Consider the following 16990-nt stretch of genomic DNA (forward strand, 5'->3'; position numbering starts at 1 on the left):
CACAACAAAATGGAGTTGTAGAGAGGAAGAATAGGACACTCCAAGAAATGGCCAGAACCATGATCAATGAAACAAATGTAGCAAAGCACTTTTGGGCAGAAGCTGTAAATACAGCGTGTTACATTCAGAATAGAATCTCTATTAGACCTATTCTGGATAAGACTCCCTATGAACTGTGTAAGGGAAGAAAACCCAACATTTCTTATTTTCATCCTTTTGGATGCATTTGCTTTATATTAAATACTAAAGAACATCTGAACAAGTTTGATTCCAAAGCACAGAAAGGTATTATGTTAGGATACTCAGAACGCTCTAAAGGCTACAGAGTATACAACACAGAAACCAAAATTGTGGAGGAATCAATTCATGTTAGATTTGATGATAAGCTTGACCCTGAAAAGTCAAAGCTAGTTGAAAAGTTTGCAGATTTAGAGATCACTCTGGTAGAATCTGAGAAAACTCCAGAAGCAACTGTCACTCCAGACTCTGAAGAAATTAAATCTCCAGAAATTCCAAGGAAAGTCAAGAGTCGTAGCAACGTATCTGAAGATTTGATTTTGGGTAACAAAGATGAACCTGTTAGAACCAGATCTACCTTCAGAACTTCTGAAGATATTCCTCTGGGACTAGTGTCTCTGATTGAGCCTACGTCCTGTGATGAAGCTCTTCAAGATAATGATTGGGTGGCAGCTATGCAAGAAGAGTTAGATCAATTCTCCAAGAATGATGTCTGGGATCTCGTTCCTAAACCCAGAGGCACTCATGTCATTGGAACCAGATGGGTTTTCAGAAACAAACTGAACGAGAAAGGAGAAGTTGTCAGAAACAAAGCACGACTGGTAGCTCAAGGTTATAGTCAACAAGAAGGTATTGATTATAATGAAACTTTTGCTCCAGTCGCAAGGTTAGAGTCTATTCGTCTTCTTGTATCTTTTGCTATTAATCATTCTATCAAATTATACCAAATGGATGTCAAGAGTGCATTTCTTAATGGTTATATTTCAGAAGAAGTGTATGTAAATCAACCTCCTGGTTTTGAAAACTCAAATTTTCCAGAACATGTTTTCAAACTTAAGAAATCCTTATATGGACTTAAACAAGCTCCCAGAGCTTGGTATGAACGCTTAAGTAATTTTCTTCTGGAACAAAATTTTATCAGAGGGAAAGTTGATTCTACACTCTTCTGTAAAAATCATAAAAATGATCTCATGATATGCCAAATTTATGTTGATGACATTATTTTTGGTTCTGCTAATATCTCTGTTTGCCAAGAATTTTCTAAGTTAATGCAGGCAGAATTTGAAATGAGTCTAATGCAAGAACTAAAGTTCTTTCTGGGAATTCAAATCAATCAAACTCCAGAAGTCACGTACATTCATCAAAGCAAGTACATTAAAGACGTTCTGAAGAAGTTTGATATGTCTGAATGCAATTCTGCAAAGACTCCTATGCACCCAACTTGCATTCTGGAGAAGGAAGAGGTAAGCAACAAGGTTTGTCAGAAGCTCTATCGAGGTATGATAGGCTCTCTTCTCTATCTGACTGCTACTCGTCCTGATATTCTCTTTAGTGTCTGTCTTTGTGCCAGATTCCAATCAGATCCTAGAGAATCTCATTTAACAGCTGTTAAGAGAATTCTTAAGTATCTGAAAGGAACTCCTAACCTGGGCCTGATGTATGAGAAAACATCAGAGTATAGGCTTTCTGGTTATTGTGATGCAGATTATGCAGGAGATAGAATAGAACGAAAAAGTACATCTGGAAATTGCCAGCTTCTGGGAAACAACTTAATCTCCTGGGCTAGCAAAAGACAGTCAACAATTGCTCTATCAACTGCAGAAGCAGAATACATCTCAGCATCACTGTGCACAACTCAGATGCTCTGGATGAAACATCAGCTAGAAGATCTACAGATATTTGAGAGTAACATTCCTATCTTTTGTGATAATACTGCTGCTATTTGTTTAAGTAAGAATCCTATTCTACATTCCAGAGCCAAACACATAGAAATAAAACATCATTTTATTAGAGACTATGTTCAGAAAGGGATAGTAACGCTAAAGTTCATTGATACAGAACATCAATGGGCAGATATCTTTACTAAGCCTCTAGCTGAAGATAGATTTCTTTTCATCTTAGAAAATCTGAACATTAAAAATTGTCCTGAGTAAAATTTGGCTCTGAACATGTAAAATGAGACTCTGATAAAAACAAATACCCTTCTGCCTCTGACTCTGATACTTCTACCAAGTTAAGAAGATATCTGAGTTAGAAATCTTCAGAAATCCTTTTGTATTCCTGAAGATCAGATACATCAACACGTGGGGAACATGCGTCTAACCCTAGAACTTCTAGACAGCTGTCTAAAGAAATCAAAGGTCAGAACGCTTGAAATCTCCTTGAGCAGTGTGCTTACTGTTGGGATTAGACATTCATTAATGAGCTGTAATCATTTTTCCCCCAAACGTGCTATTTTGGTTTTTGTGCTAACGCTGGTATGTGTGTCGTTTTGCATGTGTTTTTACCCTTAGTATATAAACACTTTTCTCACATTTCACACACTTATCACTCTCACTCACTCTTAAACCCTAAACCCTCTCTCGAAGTTTTCTCTGCAACCTTCTCAGTTCTTCATCATCTTCATCATGAATCCTCAAGAACAAGCAGTTTTTAACTTCTCCCAACAAATGGAAGCCGCTTCTAACCCCCAAACCTCAAACACTCAAACACCCATGGTTGTAGACGTTACCACAACCCCAGTCTACAAAGAACCTCACATTTTGGAACGCGAACAACACATAAACCTTTCAACTCCCTTTGAAGGTTTGGATGTTCTATGTGAATCGCTGGTAGATTTTGAAAATTTGAGAAGAAATGGCGTTGATTTAACTGAAGATCTTCGCAAGCAAGGTTGGGAAAACTACTTCAACAGATTGTATGGTCCAATCTATCCTCTTCTGGTGAAGGAGTTCTGGAGATGTGCAGATGCTGATGACCAGTTCATCGTTTCTTTTGTTCTGGGTGTGAAGATTGTCATCACTGAAGCATCAATTGCTTCCTTGCTAAACATGGAGAGAACTGGAGGTAAAAGGATTTACAACATTCCTCCAAGGTCCAAGCGCATCACAGAAGTCATTAACCCTACAATCTTCAAAGCAAATGTTGAAGGAAACCCCTCTAAGAACAAGGAGCTTCATCAGAACCTCCGAGTTTGGCTGAAGATTATTCTGGGAACAATCCATCATCGTCCAGCCTCCAACTCTTCAGATTATATAAATGCTGATCAGAAATGCATCCTCTACTGTATTCAGAAGGGTATTCCGATCAACCTCCCTGTTCTCCTCTTCAGATATCTGAGGGATTCAGTCAGAGAAACAAGGAATAATATGAAGCCCAGATCCTACGTTCCTCTGGGAAGATTGCTCTCTGACATCTTCATTGAGCATGGGCTGGTAGATGCTCTGGAGAAGACCAGATGTATGGATGATCTGGCAATTGACGTTGGAAAGCCTCTGAATGCCAAAAATCTGAGGAGTATGGGAATCATCAAGGATATCAGAGTCAAGCCCACTATGAATGTGACCTGGGAAGCTCTGAAGGATCAGAGGAAGATGCCTCATGGCCTTGAAAGGTTCTTCAAGAATGAACCCAGAGATGCCATTGCCATCTACCTTCAGGATCGTCTGGATGAAGGCATTGATGTTTCTGATTTCCGCCTAGAAGACTGTCTGGACTCTGTAGAAGATCTGGTCAGATACAAAAGAGGCCTTTCTGAGAAGAAGATAGCTGAGGAAGCAAGGAAGGCAAAGAAACCCAGACTTGGAGAATCCTCTGGAACCAAAGCTCCAGCTCCTCTGAAAGTCTCTTCTTCTTCTGGTAAGTCCATTCCTCCTGTCTCTTCTGAATCTGTAATGGCTTCCTCTAACCCTCTCTCCTCTCAACCAATATATACCACCTCTGAAATACCACCCTCAATCACCAGAACCTCTCAACCTCCACCTGTTCTAAAAATTGCTCGCAATTTCACAACAACCTCTGACCCTAACCAACTATATCACCACAGCTCCTCTTCATCCTCTGATTATGAATCACCCCCTTACCATTCACCTTCTTCTGACCAAGAGTTCTCTGATCATGAGTCCTCTGATCAAGAACACTCTGACCCAAACTCCCCAACAATAGCTGAAATTTATGCTAAAAATTTCGCCCCACAAACTCAAACACAAACTGAAGTAACCTCTCCCCTCCGAACTTCTATTCCACAACAAACAACCACCATCACCTCTGAAAATCAAACTTCCCTTCCACCACAAACAACCACCACACCCTCTGAAACTCAACCATCTGTAATTCGCCCATCTGAACCTTATATCACTCCACCATTAATTCCCGCTGTACCTAGCCCAGACTCTGACCCATTAGATGTAAACCCACTCTATGCTTCATCCCCCAGTCTTCAACCAGACCCAGATTCTGAACTTCAACCAGAAGCAGAATCTGAACCCCAGCCAGAACCAGAAACTGAACCTCAACCTCTAAATCTCAGCCCTCAAAACTCTCCACCTCATTCACCTGAACCTGAACCTAAAATTATCATACCTACCCTTGAGGAGGCCATTATACAGGTTGCAGAATCCTCAGTCCAGAAGATCAAGTCTCTGGCTAAAAATTTTGAAGTCAGTGATGATCCTAAATCTGTTAGGACACACTGGAACAGAGTTATTAGTTGGATGACCTCTGAGTCTTATAGGCTGAAGAGTATCTCTGAACAAGTCAGAAATGGCTACATCAGAGACTCTGAGGAAAGACTCCAAGAGAGACTGGCTAGAGAAGCTGAGGCCAAAAGATTAGAGGAAGAGAGACTGGCTAGGGAAGCTGAGGCCAAGAGATTAGAAGAAGAAAGATTGGCTAAGGAAGCTGAAGAAGAAGCTAAGAGGTTGGAAGAAGAACGCCTGGCAAAGGAAGCAGAACTTCTGAGAATTCAGGAAGCTGAAGCCAAGGCTAAGGCAGATGCAGAAGCCCAAGCTGCTGCTGAAGCTGAAGTTCAGCAGGCTCTGATTCAGGGGGAGTCTTCCTCTGCGATCCCTCTGATTCTTAACACTCTGAAGGAGATCAAGCAAGATCAGAAAGAGATCAAGCAAGATCAGAGTGAGCTCCGGGCAAGGATGGACAAGCAAGACGCTCTGAATGAAAACCTCCAGAATATGTTTGCTATGCTACTACAGAGACTTCCTCCTCCTCCAAACCCTTAGGCACTTAGGATTTCTTTTGTTTGCCTAGTGTTTTTGCTTCTGTCTTTTCTTTCTTTTTAGCTCTGTTTTTCGTCTTTGAATCTGTTGTTTTGACTGCTGTTTGCCTTTGTGTTTTTTAATGAAGTGTTTTTCTCTCTATTATTCTTTTTATTTTTATGCCTTTTTGATTATGCCAAAAAGGGGGAGAAATTATTAAATAGCTCTGATGAAAACTATGTCTAAAACCTTAAGCATTCTGCAACAATTGTAGAAATAGTTCTGATAAAATTAGCTCTGATTAAATAATAGCTCTGATTAAATAGTTCTAACATTAAAGTTAAGCATTTGCAGAAAGTTTTTCAGAAACCTAATTACTTGGAAAGCTCTGGTAAGAACTTCTGAACTCCCTAGCGCTAACTCAGGGGGAGCTTTTTTCTATCTGATCTAATATTTTTTCATGTTTCATCTGATAATTTTATTTGTTTTGACATCATCAAAAAGGGGGAGATTGTAAGAACAAAAATAGTTCTACAATAGATTCCATGATTTTGATGATAACAAAGGATGAAACCAAAAAGTGGTACCCTAACGAAAAGTTTCTAAGTGTGCAGGGTTCTAAAGAAAGAAGAAATAAATCTGATGATGTCATCAGATGCAAAACAAGATCAGATGCAAAATCTCAAGTATCAGAAGCATCTAAAGTGAAATCTCGTTTCAAGAAGCTCTGACTCTGGACAAAACTACAAAATATCAGAAGCATCTGAACATGAAGTAAAGTCTAGAAGCTCTGACTCTGAACAAATGTCTTCTGCAAACTCTGGAAGTTATCAGCGACATCAGAAGCAAGATTCTCCAGATACACAAAAAAACTCTAATCAGAATTGTTAATCATGATGAAGTAACGTTTAAGCCAAGTTAAAGTTCTGCAAATGGATTTCCTCAATTAGAAAGAGACGTTAATCTCCACTTCCAAGAGAGAAGATACTAATTGTGGTAAGTAGTCACTTCTAAGTGAAAAAGTCTACTGCAGAAGCTATTAATGGAATGGCGTAATTACATCTCAATATCCAACAGATTCAACGCTACTTCAACTCTACTTCAACTCCTATAAATAGAGAAGAAATCTCATTCAGTAAACACGAAGAAATCACTAGCCAAAACTATACTGAAATCATATCACGCTCAAGAAAAAACATCTTTGTTCTTCAAAGATTTTCACTAAGCTGTTGCTTATCAAGTGAAAAATTTGTTCTTAAGTTTGTAATATTCGCTTTCTTAGAAGCACTCTAGATTACACATCTTGTATCTTATTTTTATTTGATTTCCTCAAGTGACTCTTTGTAGTCTGTAGACTTGAGAGGACTAAGAGATTTTCTTCTCTCTTAGGGGTTGTTTGTAATCTTTCAAGATTAGTGGATTAAGTCCTTGTTGAAGGCGAAATCACCTTGGCCGGGTGGACTGGAGTAGCTTTGTGTTATAAGCGAACCAGTATAAAATCATTGTGTGATTTTCATTTTGCAAAAGCGCTTAATTTTTTCAAACAATTCAAACCCCCCCTTTCTTGTTTTTCTCACCTTCAGATGGTATTGACATCTCTGATTTCAGCCTCGACGACTGTCTGGACTCTGAAGAAGACTTCGTCAGATACAAGAGAGGTCTGTTTGAAAAGAAGGTAGCATCTCAGGCAAAGAAGGCCAGACTCGGAGAAACTTCTGGAAGCAAATCTTCAGCGCCTCTGAAGATCTCTACTGGTAAGTCTGTTCCTCCTGTTACCTCTAATCCTCTGATGGCTTCTTCTAACCCTCTCTCTTCACAACCTATTTATACCACCTCTGATATTTCACCCTCAATCACCAGAACCTCCCAACCTACACCAGTCCTAAATATAGCCCGTACTTTCATACCTCCCTCTAAACCTGCACAAACCCACCAAAGCACTTCATCTTCATCATCCTCTGAACCAGAATCACCTCCATATGTTTCTGTCTTTTCTGACCCTGCATTTTCTGACCCTGAATCCCCAACCATAGCCACACTTTATGCACATAGACTTGCTTCACAACAAACACAACCACAATCTGAAGCAACTTCACCTCCACCACAACAAACAACCACCATACCTTCTGAAAACCAACCCTCTGACCATCCCTCTTCTGATATCAACCCACCAAACATCTCCGCTGAACTAGAACCAGAATCTGAACCTTTAGATTTAAACCCTCTTTATGCTTCACCCCAAACATCTGAACTTCAACCAGAAGCAGAATCTGAACCTCAACCTGAGTCAGAATCTGCACCTCAAACCTTAAATCTCAGCCCTCCAAACTCTCCACCTCATACCTCTGAACCAGAACCTGAACCTGAACTTTCTAAGCCTACCCTTAAGGAAGCCATCTTGATGATTGCAGAGGCTTCAGTTCAAAAGGTCGATTCTCTGGTCTCTAACTCTGAAATCAGTGATGATCCTGAATCTGTAAGGACACACTGGAACAGAGTCATTGGCTGGATGACATCTGAGGCCTTTAGACTGAAGGGCATCTCTGAACAAGTCAGAAATGGCTACATCAGAGATGCTGAGGCAAGACTCCAGGAGAGACTTGCCAGAGAGGCTGAAGCCAGAAGGCTGGAGGAAGAGAGAATTGCCAGAGAAGCAGAAGAAGCAAGAAGGATAGAGGAAGAAAGACTTGCTAAGGAAGCTGAAATCCTAAGGCAAAAGGAAGCTGAAGCAAAGGCTCTGGCAGATGCAGAAGCTCAAGCTGCTGCTGAAGCTGAAGCTCAGAAGGCTCTGACTCTGGGGGAGTCCTCTTTTGTGATTCCTACGGTTCTTCAGACTCTGAAAGAACTCAAGCAAGATCAGAATGAACTCCGGGCCAGAATGGACAAGCAAGATACTGTCAACGAAAACATCCAGAGCATGCTTGCAATGTTGCTTCAGAGAATGCCTCCGCCTCCAAACCCTTAGGCACTTAGGATTTTTTTTTTTTTGGCTTGCCTGTTGCTTTTGTTTTTGCTATCTCTCTGACTCTGATGTTTTTTCTTGTTGCCTTTGTGCTTCTATCTATGAATTCCAGTTTTTCTCTTGATTTATTTTCTCTTTACTTATTTTCTACTATGTCTTTTTGATTCTGACAAAAAGGGGGAGAAGTAATTATTAGCTCTGATGAAAATATTGTCTAAAACCTTAAGCATTCTGCAACATTTTTTTTATAAACAAAAATTATCTAACTTGGACTTAAGAAATTGCAGAAAGTTTCAGAAACCTCTGTACTTAAGAAACTCTGGTAAGAACTTCTGAACTCCCTAGCATTATCTCAGAGGGAGCTTCTGTCTATCTGATCTGATATTTTATATGTTTCATCTGCTAATTAAGGTTGTTTTGTCATCATCAAAAAGGGGGAGATTGTAAGAACAAAAATTGTTCTACAACAGATTCCTTGATTTTGATGATAACAAAGGATGAAACCAAAAATGGCACCCTAACGAAAAGTTTCTAAGTGTGCAGGATTCTAAAGAAAGAAGGAAGAAATCTGATGATGTCATCAGATACAAAACAAGATCAGATACAAAATATCAAATGATCAGAAGCATCTGAAGTGGAAACAATGTCAAGAAGTTCTAACTCTGAGCAAAACATCAAAGTATCAAAAGCATCTGGACAAGTAGTAAGCTCTAGAAGTTTTGACTCTGAACAAAGTTTTGTCTAACCTCAGAAGCTCTTGGCACTATCTGAAGAATCCATCAGAACTCACAAGAGATTAAACATCAGAAGCAAGATTCCAAGATTCTCCAGATACACAAATACTCTGAGCATGGAATTGCTAATCATGAAAGAGTAACGTTTAAGTCAAGAAAAGATTTGCAAATGGATTTCCTAATTGAGAAAGAGACGTTAATCTCCAATCTCAATAAAGAAAATACTACTTGTGGTAAGTAGTCATTTCAAGAAGAAAAAGTCATCCTGCATTAGCTAATTATGTGATGGCGTAACTTCATCTCAATATCCACCAGTTTCAACTACTACTTCAACGAGTATATAAATAGGCTGCAATCAACCTTGAAGAAACTAAGAAATCAGTAAGCCAACAAGCCAAAATTATACTGAAACACCAAGTCAAGAAAAACACTCCTTCTCTCTAAGATCTTCACGAAGCTTTTGCTTATAACGTGAAAAACTCTTGTTCTTAATACTGTAATATTTGCTTTCTTAGAAGCACTCTAGATTACATAAATCTTTCATTTATTGTTTGTTGATTTCCTCAAGTGACTTAGTGTAGTCTGTAAACTTGAGAGGACTAAGAGATTTTTCTCTTAGGTGTTGTTTGTAATCTTTCAAGATTAGTGGATTAAGTCCTTGTTGAAGGCGAAATCACCTTGGCCGGGTGGACTGGAGTAGCTTTGTGTTATAAGCGAACCAGTATAAAATCCTTGTGTGATTTTCATTTTGAAAAGCGCTTATTTTTCCAAACAATTCAAACCCCCCCTTTCTTGTTTTTCTCACCTTCAGTTTCAATTACCATGTTTAAGTTGTTTTCAATTAAGTTCATGTCTAGCTAAACCGTTTGAGTCCGGTTTGTGAGGACCATCGTTTCCGACGAGACTCGGTAATGAAATTGGTTTAAGAACTTTATTAAATTATGTTTTGTTCTTTGTTTCTAAGTTAAAATTAATATGATTTGTCACGAGAGTGAGAATCAATTAAGGTTCGAGTCGGCACTACGAGAGTGTGGGGGTCAAACCCGATAGTAGGAACGAGGCATCAATCCTAAAGAGGGTGAGAGCATTTTAGGCATCAATTAGGACTTGTTCAGTTTTCAAAATACGTTTCTTAATTAAAATGGGCGAACGAGAGCAAAATCTCATGGTTAGGAAGCATGGCTTTATTAAATAGCGCGAGAGTGTGAGGTTTAGTCTTTAAATTGATATTTTCTACTGAACACGATTTAACCGTAAGTCTGAGTCAATTTGTTGCAGAGTCCCTGAGGTGCGCGAAATCCATATTCCGGTCTCTCTCTCACTCTCTCTCTCTTTCTCTCTCTCTCTTTATTATCATATTTTCTAAGTTAACTTTAGTTTTAGTTTTTATTCATTTAATCAAAGAAATCATTCACCTTAGCTTTACATATCATCGATAGATAGCATTAGTTTGATTATTAGTCCATAAGGGTTTGATATTTTTTAAAACTACGCGATAGACTGTGTGCTTGCAGATAGCAATCTGACAGACTTATATAGTCACGCAATCATTCATCGCCCAATGGGAAACATTTTGATATAAAGTGACACCCTTCAGTCTAAAGAACTTTGGGGAAACTTATCAAAGAGCGATGGTCCCCATCTTCCATGATATGATGCACAAATAAAACGAAGTATATGTCGATGATATGATTGCTAAATTGAAAAGTGAAGAGGACCATATAGATCACTTGTAGAAATTGTCTGAGTGCTTGATGAAGTTCAGATACGATAGAATCCTTCCAAATGTACCTTTGGTGTCCAATCCAGAAAATTTCTTAGGTTTATCGTCAGCCAAAGAGGAATTAAAGTTGACCATGATAAAGTCAAAGTTATTCAAGAGATGCCTGCTCCGTGTAAAGAAAGGGAAGCCAGAAGTTTCCTAAGAAGATTGAATTACATCTCCAGGTTTATCTCTCACATGACAGCTATGTATGAGCCTATGTTCCAATTGCTAAGAAAGAATTAAGCGGTCGAATGGAATGCTGATTGTCAAAGAGCTTTCGAGAAGATCTAATGCTATTACAAGAACCTCTCATATTGGTTCCACATATTCCCAGAAAACCGCTCATTATGTATCTGACTGTGTTAGAAGAGTCAATGGGTTGCGTACTGGGGCAACAAGATGAAATGGATCGGAAAGAGCACAAGCTTGTTCTACGTGGTTTGATAAAAAAGTCAACATTTTGAAGTCAAAGTTCCAAGAATCACAACTCCTTCAATTCTCAATATATTTGAATAATTATTTTTGCATATGACTCTTCTTAACATCCTCTACAACTTCTCTTTACATGACAAGAGCAAATTATGCTTGGAGGATCATCAAAAGTTTGGAGACATTATAGGTCATTTGTGGACTTAGTGAAATTTGACCTATTTTCAAGTGACTTTTCCCCAACTTTCAAAGATCCTAACTTCTTCAATTTTCAACATATGAGGTTGTTTCTTTTTGAACAATGTCATTTGTGATTCCCTCTACAAGTTTTCTTCAAGGAACAAGGTCAGAATATAATTTGAAGGCCATGGAATTCATTGAAACATTACATGTCATTTTCAGCCATGAAGCACTCAAATTTTTCTAAGTTATATGATTATTTTTTCATGCCAACTTCAACATGACATAACTTTATGCTCAAGCATCCTAATACAACCTTTCTTGGCACATTATAATCTTTTCCATGATGTTAACACATTTCAAAAAGAATGGGATCAAAAAGCCTCATGAGTAGGGTGCCCCATTGGGTTGAACATGGTGACTTGTAACTGAAGAAATTGTCATTGCCCAAGTTTTGAACTTCAGTAATCTTAATTCCTAGCCAAATTAGCACATGTTTTGGACCTAAACATGTTTAAACAAGTCTCTAAAAGTTAATTGACCCTTAAAACGCATCATTTGGCTGAGTTTTGAGAAGTTTCAAGTTACACTTTTCTCACACTCTGATCAAATTCCTTTTGCACAAATTCTGTATCATTTCAAATGTATTTGGATCCAATCACGTTCCCTATAAATAGAGGAAGCTATTGCATTCATTTCCAAGCTTTGGAGAGCCAAGAAATCCATGTTGCAACTTGAAATCTTTCTAGAAAATTCAGTTATTGTGTTTTGAGTTTCAACTTGCTTCAATCCAATTTCTTGATTCCATTAGCACCTTCGGCATCCTATGAAACTTTTATAACATTTCCTAAGCTCTGAGACCTTCTGAAGTGATCTAACCAGATCGAGCTTCATCAAATTCTGATCACCATTTGGACAAGGTAGTTTTGAGCATCATTTGAACTCAAACAGGTTACCACAACGTAGTCCTTCACTCTCTAATGCTTTCCCCTAACTTATCTGGTATTGATTGATCGTGTTCATCATTTAACTTTATTTTTCGTGGCTTTCTTATTTCTGAAACTTCTCTGAAATTCCCTTTATTTAGTTTATATAAATGAATTTGGAACATGAGGTTGAATTCGAGATGAGAAGAGGATCACAATGGTGGTGGTCTCGTGTTTTAAATTTAGCAAATGATGAAAATCCGATGAGAGCTCATCGGAGAAGACGACCGTAGTTTTCTCAGGTTGTCTGAGTTTGGTCAGACACGTTGGAGGAACGAAATGTTCTGATTGGTTGGATTTAAACTGGATCTTGTGTTTTGCTTGCAGCGCGTTCAATCGTGTTCTATAAAATATGGAGTGTTGGATCTGCTACGTCAATTAATGAGGCGTGATCCAATGCTCAGTGTTTTTTTTTTTTTAATTATTTTTAATTGCTTTTTATTTTAAAATTTATAGAAATTTCATTTCTTCATCTAATTTTTATTTTTTCACATTTTATTTCACTGATTTTATATTTTTCATGAATTTTCTCTTTTCTTCTTTATTTTAATTGGTTTAAAATACTTTTCTGCATTTTTAAATTCTGGAAAAATTATTATATGCTTCTTATTTTATTTCCAACCTTCCATAATTTTCTTGGCCATTTATTTGGTGTTTTGAAGGACTTTATAGATTTTCCATTTTATTTCTATTTTAAAATTCATTTAAAAATACCTTTGATGCATTTTTATTTTGTTTAATTATATTTTTTATTTTGTGACCCTTGTGGAACTTATGTTGGCCTTGGATCATGATGGTTCCGGCTTCAAGTCTCAGCAAACTCAATGGATCTTGGGTGTTGATGGGTGAAAACCCTAATCCACAAAAATGGATGATTGATTTTGATGATGACTTGATTAAACTTTTGGTCCAATTTGGGTATGAATTCTCTTGTTTCTTTCTTCTTCATCTCACTCTTTTCCCTTTGATCAATTGGATGGTTTATGTCCATCTTGTTCATGATGTATTGATTGGTACTTGATGAACTTTCATCTTTTCAAATCTACCTTCTAAGTGATCATGGATCAATTAAGGTACTTCGGATTGATGCATAAGTTTGTCCTAAGTGTCATGAAGTGTGGATTAAAGTAATGGACCATCCTCCCAGCCTTTGTATTTGATCATACCCTTTCTTTTTTGTGTGGCATGACTTTAGGAGAATGATTTACACATCATTTCTCTAGCATGTATTAACACAAACATTATTATTGACTGGCCTCGGATAGTTGTGACTTCTACATAAGTCCAATTAAAATTGCTTAACATAACAATAAATTTATCCCAAAAGCAAAGGCATTTTTATAAGTGAGATTGTAAGTCTCTTACCCCTCATGGTATTGTGTGAAAATGTTGCTCCTTTTCAATTTGTGAGAGCCAGTGGCATACTTGTTGATTTTATCCAAGTTGGAGTCATTCTCATAAATGATGTATAGGTTCATATTTTCATGCTTGTGAGTGGATAGTCGGGTGTTCTCCAAAAAATGACCAAACCACCTTTCATCTTTGATTACTAACATCCTTTACTAATATTTTATTATATTAACTTTTACTTCAAATCTCATTTACTTTATGCTTTTATTTTATGACATTCACTTTATGCTTTTATCTTTATACCATTTAATATATGCTTTATGTTAGCATCCCACATCGTGTTATTTATGATTTTGTCATTTGTTCTTTGTCCATTTAGACTTTACTTCCATATCATTGTAAAGAAGACGTTAATAAAGAAAAAACCTAAAAAAGAAACTTAGCTATCCTGATTCTTGGACTTGTGGTTACTATCCTTAACATCATTGTAGAGTTATGGACTTAGAATTAAGATCTTGACCCTTTATTTGGGACTTATGATTTGAGACCCTAGAATTTATCTAGTACCTTTGACTTTGGACTTTCTTTTGGAGACTTGGTTGAGTTACTCTGGTTTCATCTGACACATGGATTATTATTTGCTTATATTGGCTTTCTTGAGGCTTAATCCAAAGGAAGGAATTCTTGCTTGAGTTATGTCATAAAGCTTGCTATTTTTTTGTTATATCTTTCCTCTCTAGATTTTACTTTATGCTTTAGGATAGTCTCTTCTTCTCCTACCCTCTCTTTAATTTTCAAAATCTTCTCTCTTTTTTCAATACCTTCTTGTTTTTTTTTAACTTGGACCACTTTATCAATAAACCTTGACTTTTGTCAAGTGATTTTCAAAAAAAAAATCTTAATAAATGCTAATCCATCTTAAGCATGGTTAGACCAATTTCAAAAAACTTTAGAATGCATAACTCATTTAAATCATTTTGTGCCCTTTGTGCATTTTTCCTTTTAAAACTCTTCTCAAGGCATTAGACATGATTCATTCCTATAGTTGAGATACAATTCTCCTATCTCCATAGTATTGATGATAATTATTTTCCATATAAGAGAGCTATTGGCATACTTGTAGATTTTTATCCAAGTTGGAGCCCTTCCCATGATGATGCAAAATTCTCATACTTGTGGGCGACTAGTTAAGTATTTTCCTTAAAATGACAAAATGTATTTTCATTAAAAAATAAATCAAAGCAAATATCTTTGTTATTTTTGTAAGACCCCAATTTTGACCCCTAAGTCCCTCATGCCATATCATAGCTTTGCATTGGCATTGGGATCACACCTTAGTATTATCCTCACCTATCATTCATTGGGTTTGCATTGGGAGAGATCATCAAGAATATATGATTTGTATAATACTTTATTTTCTTGGTTTACTTACCAAAATACAAAAATATGTTTAGTGTAGCTTTGTTTCTTTTGTAGGTAATGTGTGCGTCTATTTGTGCCTCACCAAGCTCACAACTAGGGTTTAAGACCCTCAATGCAAAAAATCAAGAAAGAAAAGGTCCACATTGGTTCTAAGAATCATATATGGATCCCAATGTTCTTTATTTTTCATTTTAATCAAGAGTTCATCAAGGATTTGAAGCTTGTTTGTCAAGGAAGCCATAACTCTTCTGGGTATCTTGTGTGCCTTCCTCAGCAAGTTGTTTCAACATTTGGTCAAAGATATCAAAGGTCACTTTATTTACATCATCATAATAATATATTATCCTACATTATCCCCAAAGAGAAAAGGAACTTCAAGTGTGCAAGTTGATTTAAGGAAGTTGACAAGAAAAGTCAATTGGTTAAATATAGGGTTCCCTAGACCCTATCTCCTACAAGTTTTGTCATATGAAAATGATTCTAAGAGAAAAGATACTACTTGTGACATTCCAAACATCTTTAATGTTGACATCAAGAGCTAATTTTGCTTGGAAAGACATTTTTTATGGTGAAAGATTATAGGTCATTTTGTTTGTGCCCTAGATAGAAGGTCAACTTCCAAGAACCATAACTTCCTCATTTTTTATGATATGAAGATGATACAAGTTTCATGATTAATTTCAATATGTATTCTTCAAATTTGTTTATTTTATAAAGATAAAATTCCACTTTAAAGGTCATGTTCCATGAGGAAACATTACAGGTCCATTTTGGTCCTCACCATTGAACAAGTAAATTTCCTCAACATCTAAAATCCATAACTCCATCATCCAAACTCCAAATGATGTAAACTTTGTGATCAAATTGAAGATAATAGAAAGGTCTACAACTTTGTAGAAGGAACCAAAGTCAATTTAAGCTCACATCAAAAGTTATTCAAGGTGGAAAGACGGTTCATTTGACTTATAACTTAGAAACATTTCTAAGTATGTTTGATACCTCCATCTTTAAGGACATGATTCTCCATTTTACAAGCTTTAAATGGGAAAGTTCCCAACATAAAAGTTGTTCCTCTCAGTGGGGGATTTCCAAAAAGTTCAAGATCGCACCATTTGGATGAGAATTGAGGGACTTGCGCACGAGTTCTTTCATTGGCTTGTTTTAGCAAGTTTTGAACTCCAATTGATATACACTTTGCATGGCCTCATGTGATAACTTCAACATCTTTCTTGCACGAATTGGACTGGATTACAATCATCACCTGGGTCTAAAAATACACCCATGCACCATGAATTGCTATTTTTGGTTCCAATTTGGAATGGTGTGGAAATCATTTCATTGGCCTATAAATTGAAGTGCATTGCCTCAGAATTCAAGAGGAACCTTGCCCCAGCTTTGCTAATCAGTCCCATAAACTCAGAATAGAGAATACCTTGAAGATTTCACTTGAAATCGAGTTTTTTTTCAACTCAAGATTATGAACAAAAACTCCAAGGATTCATTGCCATTTTCATTCCATTAGACTTCTGCAAGCAAGAGGAAGAGGAATCAAGAGGAATTGCATCAAGAATCAAGCTCCAAAGCTGCTCCCCGAAGGTGATTTTTATCAATTTTCATATCTTCGATTCTCACTCAATTCTCTAGATCTGGACACAATTTTATGATGGTTGAAGTCCTACTAATGTAGGAAATGTTCCTGAGTTGTTTTGAGCTTGAATCGAATCAACTCAGGTTGAACACCTCAATTTTCATCTCCATTTTTCTGATTATAGAGTGAGAGATGGAAGAAATGAAGGTAATTGAAATTCTAGTTATCAGACTTTGGATGTCACTCGGGTTGTTATGACATCCAATTCTGCACAGACAGGAATTATGCAGAACTTAACAGTAAGTGCAGTAAATAACACAAGTAATTGTTTACCCAGTTCAGTCCA

This window comes from Lathyrus oleraceus, chromosome 4 (assembly GCF_024323335.1).
Source record: "Lathyrus oleraceus cultivar Zhongwan6 chromosome 4, CAAS_Psat_ZW6_1.0, whole genome shotgun sequence".
NCBI lineage: Eukaryota > Viridiplantae > Streptophyta > Magnoliopsida > Fabales > Fabaceae > Lathyrus > Lathyrus oleraceus.